Here is a 12,632-nt window from a genome sequence, read left to right on the forward strand (position 1 = left end):
TAAAAAAGAATTCCTGTGCACACTGCACACATCTTATTTATAAGTGCAAAAAAACCATTTTAAAACAATACAATAATTAAAATTAAGAACAATTTTAACAAATATAAACTTACTAGTATTTCAATGGAAAGTGTGGGCCTGCTTTTGGCTGAAGAGATAGGATTGTTGTTGTTATTGTGTGCTTTCAAGTAGTTTCATACTTAGGTTGACCCAGAGCGAGGGCCGGGTAAATGACCTCGGAGGGCCGCATCCGGCCCCCGGGCCTTAGTTTGAGGACCCCTGGTTTATCCTGAGGTTCTGAAAGCTTGCTCAAAGAGCCAAGTTTTCACTCTTTTTCAAAAGGTCAGAAGGGAGGATGTTGATCTAATATCCCTAGGCAGGGAGTTCCACAGCCGAGGAGCCCCCACAGAGAAGGCCCTGTCTCTTGTCCCCATCAAAAGTGCTTGCAAAGCAGGCGGGATCAAGAGCAGGGCCTCCTCTGACAATCTCAAGTTTCTGGTGGGTTCGTAGGAAGAGATGCGTTCAGATAGATAGGCTGGGCCTTCCTTTATTCTTTACTAACAACTTATTTTTATTAACAACTTATTTTTGAACAAGTATTATCTCAATTTACATATTCTACCTTGAACAACCTCCCATGGAGGAATAATAATTTCTTTGTCTAGATTGTTAGTAATTGTACACACCCCTGCTTTGTGATTTTCCCACCCATTATCAGAGTTTGTACTGCAAAAATAACTTTTGTTCCAAACTGCTGCCGGTGAATGTTGTTCTATTGGTGATCAGGTTTAACACAAATATATATGCACCTTTGAATGCGATTTTCCTGCTTCTTGGCAAGGGGGTTGGACTGGATGGCCCACAAGGTCTCTTCCAACTCTATGATTCTATGATTCTATCTGAATAGAAGCCAATTTTATTTATTTATTTATTTATTTATGTACAGAATTTATATTCCACCCTTCTCACCCTGAAGGGGACTCAGGGCAGATCACAGAACACATGCACAACAAACATTCAAAGCCATCAAACAGACAGGAGAGACAACAGATAGCTGTATTATGTTGTCATTTTTTTCTCCAACTTCAGTGTCTTGGAGGTTGTGCTCAATTCTGGCCACAGGGGGGTGCTGTTGCTCCATCCTGGACTCTGATTTTTAATAGGTGTATGTTAATCAATGGTTTTAACTATTGTTTTAATTTTTAAAATATTTTTAATGTACTGTTGATTGTTTTATGATGTTGACACCGTATGGGGCTTTATATATATAGGAATATAAATATAGGAAATAAAAATAATAAATAAATAAATAAATAAATAAATAAATAATCCTCTATGACAAAGAGCCTTGATCACAGACTTCCTCTTTCCTTTGATCTCTGGCATTTTCTGGTATTTCCTTGTTATGGTGCCGTAAAAATACCATCCCCGCTTAAGCAGTGCCTAATTTCTCTACTCACAACTGTTTTCAATCTGCTTAGGTGGACAGCAAGCGGGGTTGAAGGTCGGGTGCTCACCCCAAACTGGGCGTCGAACTGCCAACCTTTCAATTGGTAAGATGTATTGCTGCTGGTGATTAACCAGCTGTGCTAAAGCTTTTTCTATGCCCTCGAGAATAATATTTGCAGACTTGGGTAATTATTTAAAACATCAAGGATAATTCTCATCTATCTGTACTGGTTAAATTAAACATTTACTACTGTTCTGAACATGGAACAAACCTTGTTGTATTTCTCTGCTACTTGCTGTTAAAAAGAGGAACCTGTCAGAATAAAAGAGGAAAAGTTTAACATTGCAAACATTGCTGGATATACAGAAATCCAACCCCCTGATTTTAAGAGCTAAACTCACAAAGATGAATGCATCTGTCACTTTTGTTTCCACTCCCAGCATTTGATCCTTCAAAAAAAAAAATCCTGTTTATAAAGCTTTTTTCAGTGTTGACAATGTTAAACCAAGTGAAAGTCTCATCCATCCCTAGAGATGAAGAGGCCACTGCTAAGAACGCTCAATGAATAATATTGCTCCAAATTCACCGTAAATCTCTTATACATCAAAGCAATGACCCAAAGAATGATTTGGTCCAAAACGATTCAAAATAGTGGTCTCTAGACTGGTGTCAGCATCCATACCATTGGCTGCTGGTCCCTGGAGTGTTCCTAGAAAAGAAAAGAATGAAACAGATTTAGTCAGTTGTGCCATTTCAGGCACAAAGGGAGGTAAGATATAGTCCTTTGACTCCTAGTCAACCCAGGGCATAAAAACACAGTTCTGCCACAGTTGCCCCTGGGTTTAAAGCAGGCAGGCTTTTCCCTTTCCCTTCACCTTTCCCCTTTCCTTTCCTCCTTTCTTTTCCTTTTCCTTTCCCCTTCTCTTCCATCTCCCCTTTCCTTTCCCTTTCCTTTCCTTTCCTTTCCATTTCCCTTTCCCTTCCCTTCCCTTCCCTTCCCTTCCCTTCTCTTCCTTTCCCCTTCCCCTTCCTTTCCCCTTTCCTTTCCATTTCCCGTTCCCCTTCCCTTCCCTTCCCTTCCCTTCTCTTCCTTTCCCCTTCCCCTACCTTTCCCCTTTCCTTTCCAGTTCCCCTTCCCGTCCCTTCTCTTCTTTTCCCCTTCCTTTTCTCTTTCCTTTCCTTTCCCTTTCCCTTTTCCCTGTTCCCCATTTCCCTTTCCCCCTCGGGGTGAGAAGGGCGGGGTATAAGGTGAATGAAATAAATAAATTTCCTTTCCCCGATCCTTCCCCTTCCCTTCCCTTCCTTTTCTTTTCTTTTCCTTCCCCTTTTCCTTTTCCCTTTTCCCTGTTCCCCATTCCCCGTTCCCCTTTCCTTTCCCCTTTCCTTCCATACCCTTTCCTTTCCCTTTCCTCTTCCCTTTCTCTTTCATTTCTTTTCCTTTCCCCTTTCCCTTTTCCCTGTTCCCCTGTTCTCCGTTCCCCTTTCCCCTTTTCTTTCCTTCCCTTTCCCTTTCCCCTTCTATTTCCTTTCCTTTCCCCTTTCCCCTTTCCCCTTTCCCCTTTCCCTTTTCCCTTTTCCTTTTCCCCTTTTCCCCTTTTCCCCGTTCCCTGTTCCCCTTTCCTTTCTTTCCTTTCCATTCCCTTCCCTTTCCTGGAAGGATAAAGAGAATGAACATTCGTGCTCATCCCTTTGAGTAGAGGTGGAGTGCATTTCCATCCCTGAAAGACTGAACGAACCCCTCCATTTTGAAGAAGGTGGCTGATATTGTGATTGGCGTGTTATCTCCTGATTGCAATCTTCTAGGCGAATTGGAAGGACAGCCTTCAAGCAGGAAAGACAATTCAGGAGAGTCATTTGTCACTTGTTTTACATGCAAGGAAGCACACACTGTGTCTCCTCTACGGCTGAAGAGCTGCATTTCATAGAATCATGAGCTGTCATCACCACCTTCCCCATGATATGCTTTACTAGTTGCCAAGATATATGATACACAGAGGTAACAATTAGAATGTATGTATATTCGCAGAAATCAACAATGCCCAAGTAATGTGGCACTAGGCATAGAATTAACTTTCTTTGTGAAAAGGTATGCTTCGAAAGCTTTCATGGCTGCAATCACTGGGTTGCTTGAGTTTTCTGGATTTTATGGCCATGTTCCAGAAGCATTCTCTCCTAATGTTTCACCCCCCATCTATAGCAGGCATCCTCAGAAGTTGTGAAGTCTGTTGGAAACGAAGCAAATGAAATTTATATATTTGTGGAATGTCCAGAGTGGGAGAAAAGAGTCTTTTCTGAGTTGCTGTAAGTTTTTTGGGATGTATGGTCATGTTCCAGAAGCATTCTCTCCTGACGTTTCACCTGCATCTATGGCAGGGTTGTGAGCAGGGGCGGCTCAACCCATTACGCAAAGTAAGCATTTGCAGTATAGTTGATTTTGCCCAGGGGTGCTCTTGAGGTGCTCTTGGGGGAAAATAGACCTTGACATATGTGAGTTGTAGTTACTGGGATGTATAGTTCACCTACAATCAAAGAGCATTCTGAACTCCACCAATGATGGAACTGAACCAAATGTGGCACACAGAACTCCCACTACGAACAGAAAATATATATCATTGATTGGTTGGGGGGGGGGGGGGTGAGGGCAAAATACTGTTTGCTTACCGTAGAAAATTACATAGGGGCGCCTCTGGTTGTGAGCCCGAAACATTCACAGCAACCCAGTGATTCCAGCCATGAAAGTCTACGACAAAACTCTTGTCTGCTTAAGGCAAGTGTGAATATTGCAATTGGCCATCTTGATCAGCATTTAATGGCTTTGCAGATGTGGGTAAAATGTCAGGAGAGAATGCTTCTGGAATGTGACCATACTGTCTGGAAAATTCACAGCAAACCTATGTTTTTATTACTTTGGGACATATTTGAAAGTTTGGTGTGGGCAGTACCTGCAAAATGGAAGTAGCTCTTTTCCCAATAGCTTACTGAGTCCAAGATGAGCAAAACCGGAATAGTCTGTGCAAAGAAATAAAATCTACAATTATGCAAAATCAGGTGTACATATTAATAATAATAATAATTTAAAAAAACTTTATTTATACCCAGCTACCATCTCCCCAAGGGACTCAGTGCGACTTACATGAGGCCGAGCCCACAATACAACAATACAAGCAATACAAGCAGTAACAAATACCATACAAAGCAATTAAAATAAATCTCATACACAAATAACATAAACATTGAACAAGGTACAGTGCACATTTAAAATCTATGGCTGGGCCAAATGTAATTGAAGTTTAAAAAATAATGCTAGGCATGAACAAGGTAAAGGAGGTGGGGCGTTGGTGGAAACATACAAGCAGACCTAACTCAATATAAGTGCTTTTGGAGGACATAATGCTAAGGGTTCATTATTCTGGGAAGGCACACTGGAACAAACACATTTTCAAGCTCCTCCGGAAGACTGCCAGAGATGGGGCATGCCTGATGTCCTTAGGGAGTGAGTTCCAGAGTTGAGGGGCCACCACCGAGAAGGCCCTCTCTTTCATCCCCACCAAACGCGCTTGTGATGCAGGTGGGAGCGTGAGTAGGGCCTCTCCAGATCATGTGGGTTCGTACACAGAAATGCGGTCACGCAGGTAGGCAGGTCCCAAACTGTTCAGGGCTTTGTAGGTAAGAACCTGCACCTTGAATTGGGTCTGGAAAATGAATGGCAGCCAGTGGAGCTCCTTAAACAGCAGGGTTGACCGCTCCCTGTAAGGAGCACCAGTTAACAACCTGGCCACCGCCCGTTGGACCAACTGAAATTTCCTAGCTGTTTTCAAGGGCAGCCCCACATAGAGCGCATTACAGTAGCCCAATCTGGAGGTGACTAAGGCATGGACTATCCTGGCCAGATCTGCCTTCACAAGGTATGGTCGCAGTTGGCGTACAAGTCTTAATTGTGCAAAGGCCCTCCCGGACACCACCGACGCCTGAGCCTCAAGCGTAAGTGATGAGTCCAGGAGTGCACCCAAACTGTGGACCTGTGACTTCAGGGGGAGTGCAACCCCGTCCAACACAGGTTGCCACCCTATACCCCGGTCTGGTTTACGATCGACCAGGAGGACTTCTGTGTTGTCGGGATTAATCTTCAGCTTGTTTCTCCTCATCCAGACAGCCACAGCGGCCAGACACCCGTCCCGTGCAACTTTCACCATTCATGCAGACAACAGAATTTATAGCACTGGTTTTGGTACCCAGTATACCAAGACCTAATACAGCAGATAAACATGGCACTAAAAGGAATACCCTACTCTCCGATATTTCAGAAATGAAAACTGAGATCCATGTGGCCAAGCAACTCTTGAGTGTGTTCAAAATGGCAAAGTTTATTAATATGGAAGAATACATAAGCTTGGAGATGACACTTCTTCAACTGCATCTGCCACTTGCGGGTTCTTCCTAATGCCATGCAATGCAAATGACATCCATATGGTTTTAACGAATAGCCTCATAGAGGATAAACAGAATAAATTCATTTCTGTTAATATAAGTTTCTTTTCCATCCTTAGCCTCAAGTAAGTATAGCTCGAGAAGCACTGCTGTATATGCAAAAATTGTCCCAGTTTCTGTTCAAACTGCCCTCCCTACCAACCAAACAGTAAATGTTCAAATGGGATTTTTTTTTGAGCTATCAGCATTGCAATCCCTCAGTCAATCGAAATTTTGCTCCCAATCTGTCTATAACAAACAGCCTAAAAGTACAGATTTTGGCTCCAGGAAATTAATTGGCAACACTTAAGAGAAATTAATAATGAATGTTCAAGCAACGGTTGCTTTTTAACCTTGCAAAAAATATTAAGACAAAGTAAACATCAGAGGAATTACAGTAAAGCAGACAAACTTGATGGGGGGAAAATTGTGTATGCAAACAGGAACGAGTGCCGCATAAATCTACGTGCTATTAACAGGGAATGTTTCCTGAAAGTACCATCCAAGTTGAATATTAAGTGCAATAAACATTAAGCACAACAAAGGGCTACTTCATTGTGAAGAAATATGTTGGAGGAAATACAGAGAGGGAAATGCAGCGACTATTCCTCAAGAGACCCTCTTATATTCTTTTGTCTGTTGGTATGGATACGTTGTGGATGTGAAGGAGAAAGAAGCTTGCATGATGAGCAGGGCTGTATCAAATGGGATGCAGGTGAGGAATGAAGAGGTGTTGTAAGTAGAAGAAGGTGTCCTGATGTTGGGACATGCCCATACCAAATCCTCCAACATTTCAGAACACCCTTCCAGGCTCTTGCTGAGCCAACTTCCTCAGACAGCCTTTTGAAAGCTTTATCACAGATTTGTCTTCCAATCGGCTCTTTGGCTTAGAAATGGAGATGACAACCACCACCCAGAGTTGGACACAACTAGACTTAATGTCAAGGAAAACCTTTACCCTTACCTTACAATCTATATGAAGGAGAGAGTTAAATGAGATCAGTGTACCGTGTTATAGAGCCCCAGGTGGCGCAGTGGGTTAAACCCCTGTGCTGGCAGGACTGAAGACCGACAGGTTGCAGGTTCGAATCCGGGGAGAGGCGGATGAGCTCCCTCTATCAACTCCAGCTCCTCATGCGGGGACATGAGAGAAGCCTCCCACAAGGATGAAAAAAACATCAAATCATCCGGGCGTCCCCTGGGCAACATCCTTGCAGACGGCCAATTCTCTCACACCAGAAACGACTTGCAGTTTCTCAAGTCGCTCCTGACACGACAAAAAAAAGTGTTATAAACTCAACCTGCCTCCAAAGGTGGAACTCGGTCCTGGGAAGACAGAACCAGCAGTAGTTTACCATAGAGTTATACTGGAGGACCTTTTGGGAAGGTTAAAAAATGTACAATTTTTAATTCATAGTTTTTCCACTTTTGCGAGTGCCCTGTGCTCTAACTCCAGAGAATGTGGAGGCCTGACTATAACCAGCTCTTAGGGTAGATGTAAAATCGGTGGGGAGAAAAGGAGCTGGAGTAGCTGGAATCCATAAAAGGGAATGCTTTTCCCTGCAAGAAGTTGTTTCAGCAAACTCCCACTTGTCAAATACAATATTTAAACCAACTGCATATCTGAGTTGGAAGAGCCATGGTTGTAGGATAAGATAGAAATCAGCAAGTTCTAAATTGACTATTAATGCCCAGGTTTTACTAGAACATATGCTCTCTGTATGCACCTCCAAAAACTGTAAAAGAAGAGATCAGAAATTCTGAAGTTATTGCAATTTGGGCTAATATGATTTGAATGATTCCCTGCCCAAGACTCAAAGTTGTATCCCCTCCACTTTCCCACAGCATGCATTTCACCAGAGGGCTCCAGCATTCCTTTGTCATGCCCTGTTCCAATTCCAAATGGGTCCAAATTGTCCACATTAAACATATGTGTTGGATTTCAATGCAGGGAAATGTGCTCCTGTTATTTTTCTGCTTTATTGCTGCCTCCTAAACAAGACATATTTTCCTGTCTATTTTTCACATCCGTTGTCTGGTTGTGCTGTGCAAAGGTGACTGGCTCTTGGATGAATCATGGCACCATGTTCTAAATGTCACCACTAACAATATACAAGGTTATTAAGACAGGAAGCGATGAAGCTTCACCTTCTTGTTCAGGAGACTTTTGGAGTTTGTCTTCATTTCTATTGCACAAGGCCCTTTATTCCTGATAGAAACCTGCCTGGCTTTGCAACAACAATAATAAAAAAGCCAATTCAAAGACTTATGATTTTTTTGAACAGGAAGAGTCAGGATATGTTGCAATAGGGACACACATCCTCTTTGCAGCTCCATGGTACAAATGGGCCAGACAGATATAAATGTGGTTGAGCCAAAATAGCATTAGGACCGAAATATAATTTCTGGTCCCAACTAGAACAGATCCTCAAAATCAGTTATGGAATTATGGAATAAGTTATGGACTGGGACTGTAGCACAGCTGGCTGGGAGTCAGCTGCATTAGGATCACTACTGACTGAAAGGTCATGAGAATGAAGCCAGTCTGGGTTATGAGTTCAAAGCCATCCCAGGTCGGTGTGAGCTTCTGACCAAAATTGTGTAGCTTGCAGCCCGAAAGACAGTTGCATCTGTCAAGTAGGAAATTTAGGTACCACTTATGTGGGGAGGCTAATTTAACTGATTTATGACGTCATAAAAATCTCCAGGAAGTATGCAAAGAATGAGGAAGTACTTCATCAGTGTCACAAATGGACGGTGATGCAACTGCTCCCCTGGTGGCCAGAAGCTGTAATGTTAAATAGCCTCTGAGTGTCTGTCTATATATGTTGTGTGTCTATGGCATTGAATGTTTGCCATGTATATGTACATTGTAATCCGCTCTGAGTCCCCTGCAGGGTGAGAAGGGTGGAATATAAATACTGTAAATAAAATAAATAAATAAATAGATAGATAGATAAATAAATAAATAAATAAAGGTACTGCTTTATGCAAGGAGGCTAATTTAGGTAATTTACGACACCATAAAACCTTCCAGCAGCATGCATAAGAATGAGGAAGTACTCCATCAAGACTCGGTGTCACAAGTGGACGGTGAAGCGGCAGCTCCCCCTGGGGCCAGAATTGAGCTAACCTTATGAAGCCAGATAGCTGGAATGTTAAATTGCCTTTGTGTCTGTCTATATATGTCGTATGTCTAATAGCATTGAATGTTTGCCATGTATATGTGCATTACAAACTGTCCTGATTGTCCCCTGCGGGATGAGAAGGGCAGAATATAAATACTGTATATATATATATATGTATATATATACACACACACAGTGCATGAAAAGAGAGGTTAGTAATGCCCTTGGTATGGATTGAAGAGGTCCTAGGGACCTGGGCAAACCCCATATGGTTAAGGCATTGCTTCTTTCTTGGGCCATTTAATCAAGTTTTAGTTCCATTATGCCTAGGCACAGAAGCAGATGAAAGGCCCTCTTTCCATCACAATTGCTACTACCCTAGCTTCGGAGGAAGATAAGAAGGCACAGCTCCATCATTCCAAGCCCAGAAGCAGATGAAAGGCTAGTATCTATCCATTCCAACTGCCACTGAGCTGGCCTTGGACAGAAAGAAAGAGAGAAGAAAACATATTTTGTGCACAGAAATACTTTTCTGTGCAGAAATATATGTTTTGTGCATAAAATGTGGTTTCTGTGCAGAACCCTCCTTGCATATTTCTGCATACGTGACTATTTCCTGAACTGTAAAGAATGGCACAGCTTTCAGCTTCCTATCTTCTTCACGAAGGGATTCTCGGAGTATCAGGAGTATTTCTTAGCTGAGAAATGAGTCTCTGGTGGCCCAGTGGGTTAAACTCTAAGAACCAGGCATTGGGTAATTTTATTAGGAAGGTGCCATTGCACTTAACTTCCTGTAGTCATGTACTTGGCCACTGCAAGAACACAATATAGACCTGATCCATCCATATCTGCAACCCACAAATGGGACATAAAGCTAGTAGGTCTAGGAAACTAGGAGCCCCTGGTGTTAATGGATTAAACCCTTGTGCCAGCAGGACTGAAGACTGAAAGATCAGAGGTTCCAATCCAAAGAGAGCACGGATGAGCTCCCCTCATGTGGGGACATGAGAGAAGACTCCCACAAGGATGGTAAAACATCAAAACATCAGAGCGTCCCCTGGGCAACGTCCTTGCTGACGGCCAATTCTCTCAAACCAGAAGCAACTTGCAGTTTCTCAAGTTGCTCCTGACATGAAAAAGAGCAGAGAAATGAATAATGAAATAATATTATATCCATCCATAACCTTAGCAGCTAGCAAAGGCCTCTATACAGAGCTTCTTAACTCAATTTATTATTTATTTATTTTATTTTGAACACTTTTACCCCGCCCTTCTCAATCCCTAGGGGGACTCAAGGCGGTTTCCAATTGGCAGCAATTTGATGCTGCATAATAAAATACAAAACAGCAGTTATAACAGTTAAAAGCATAACGTTAAGACATAAAGATTTAAACAGAATACTTACAGTCCACTGAGCTATTACCAGTCTGGTGGCTATTTATCTAGCCACATACTATGACTGAGTACTCCGTTTAACTTATCCATAATCCACTTCCAAGCCATAGTCAACATTGTCAATTGTCCTTTTAACCTAATTGCCCAAAGTCCTGGTCCCACATCCACATTTTTACCTTCTTTCTAAAGGTGAGGAGGGATGATGATGACCTAATTTCCCCGGGAAGTGAGTTCCACAGGCGGGGGGCCATTGCCGAGAAGGCCCTGTCCCTCGTCCCCACCAGACATGTTTGAGACAGAGGTGGGACTGAGAGCAGGGCCTCCCCAGATGATCTTAAACTCTGAGGTGGGACGTAGAAGGACCAGATGATCCAATGCAGATCCAATCCACAATGTTTCTTTTATATAAACAAAACACTATAGAAACATTTTAAGGCAGTACTTGCAAATGTTATTTTTCAGCATCTCTAAGTCTCTTCTGCCAGAATGACTGATGCACACATTGTCCTTTTAAGAGAGCACATAGGTAAAAAAAATTCCCGAGGATTGCTAACCTTGCAGGTAGTTTTCTGAGACATGATGAAGTGTAATATTTCCAATAGCCTAAATAGAGGGGTCGCTAAGCAGACTTAGCCTGAGTTGGATGGGAGGCTGTCAATGAATACCATGTGATGTAAGTTATATTTCGAAGAAAGGAACTAGCAAAGCCCTTTAGAGTATTCCTTGCCTTAAAAATCCTATGAAATTCATGAGGTTGCCATAAGTCAACAAGCAACTAGAAAACATACACACACACAGTGGAGACTGTTTTTCAACGTTTATTGTTTTTGATCTCTGACCCACAGCAGGCCTCACTAAAATCCAACGGCCACAGGCAAAGGATTTATGGTTTCATTTTCCTTCCATATTTCTCCTCTCTGTCTGCCTCCTTGAAAGAGCAGAGAAAGGCAGCATCTGCTACAGCATTCAAGGACTTCAGCATCTGGGTTTATTTCACAGCCATCATACTTCTGTAACATTGCATTATTCATCCAAGAGCACCTCCTATTTATCATGTGCCAACAGCGCTCTTCACCGGGCAAAGAGTGTGAGGTACCCAATAATGAAACTATCACACTTATGAATTACTTTGAGCCATGGAAGTGATGGGGTCAAACCAATCCCTAATGTAATTTAGCAATGAACACCTCTCAACAAGTGGGATAATTTTTTTGTTGGAAAGGGAAATTAGCAGGTGGGTGAAATGACCTTGTTCTTCCTTTGAACAAAATGCATTGGCAGACACAATAGACTGCTCCATGGAGACCCTGATATTGGTTAGCTTGGTGTGATCACAAATGTTGCATGAGTTTATTTAGCAAGGTTGCTTCTTAAGCAGTTCATCAGCTGAGAAATTATTGTTGTTTATCCATTCAGTCGTTTCCGACTCTTCATGACCCCATGGACCAGCCCACGCCAGAGCTCCCTGTCGGCCGTCACCACCCCCAGCTCTTTCAGAGTCAAGCTGGTCACTTCAAGGATACTATTCATCCATCTTGCCCTTGGTCGGCCCCTCTTCCTTTTTCCTTCCATTTTCCCAAGCATTATTGTCTTCATTACCTGTCTTCTCATGGTGTGGCCAAAGTATTTAATCTTTGCCTCTGATCCCTTCCCTCCAGTGAGCAGTAGGGCTTAATTTCCTGAAGTATGGACTGATTGGATCTTCTCACGGTCCAAGGCACTCTCAAAATTTTCCTCCAACACCACAGTTCAAAAGCATTTATCTTCCTTTGCTCAGCCTTCCTTATGGTCCAGCTCTCACATCCATAGGTTACTATGGGGAATACCATTGCTTTAACAATGCAGACCTTTGTTGTTACTGTGGAGCCCTATTCTTGATCTGGATCTTCTCCCACAGTGAAGGCATTGGTTTCCAGATGGAAGGTGGTCCCAGTCAGGTTTGGCTTGACATGCCTTCCTCTTGGCACGTTTCTCTCTTTCACCCTCCATTCATGCCTCTTCAAATTCTATAGCACTGCTGGTCACAGCTGACCTCCAGCTGGAGCGCTCAAGGGCCAGAGCTTCCCAGTTCTCAGTGTCTATGCCAGAGTGTTTTTTAAAATATATTTTTATTAGAATTTTGATAATAATGCACTTAAAAGAAGGAAAAAGAAAAAAAGAAAAAAAGTTTATGTATATTAATGAAATAAAGA

The 12,632-nt window shown here is 42.5% G+C and overlaps 1 non-coding gene across 1 annotated transcript; it reads left to right on the top strand.

Moving 5' to 3' along the window:
• Positions 1–9,240: 9,240 nt before the first annotated feature.
• Positions 9,241–9,361, top strand: LOC137097534 (U6atac minor spliceosomal RNA). Its single transcript, XR_010910252.1, has one exon. It is a non-coding gene; the product is annotated as a U6atac minor spliceosomal RNA (small nuclear RNA).
• Positions 9,362–12,632: the final 3,271 nt, after the last annotated feature.

The sequence above is a fragment of the Anolis sagrei genome, chromosome 7 (genome assembly GCF_037176765.1).
Source record: "Anolis sagrei isolate rAnoSag1 chromosome 7, rAnoSag1.mat, whole genome shotgun sequence".
NCBI classification, from domain to species: domain Eukaryota; kingdom Metazoa; phylum Chordata; class Lepidosauria; order Squamata; family Dactyloidae; genus Anolis; species Anolis sagrei.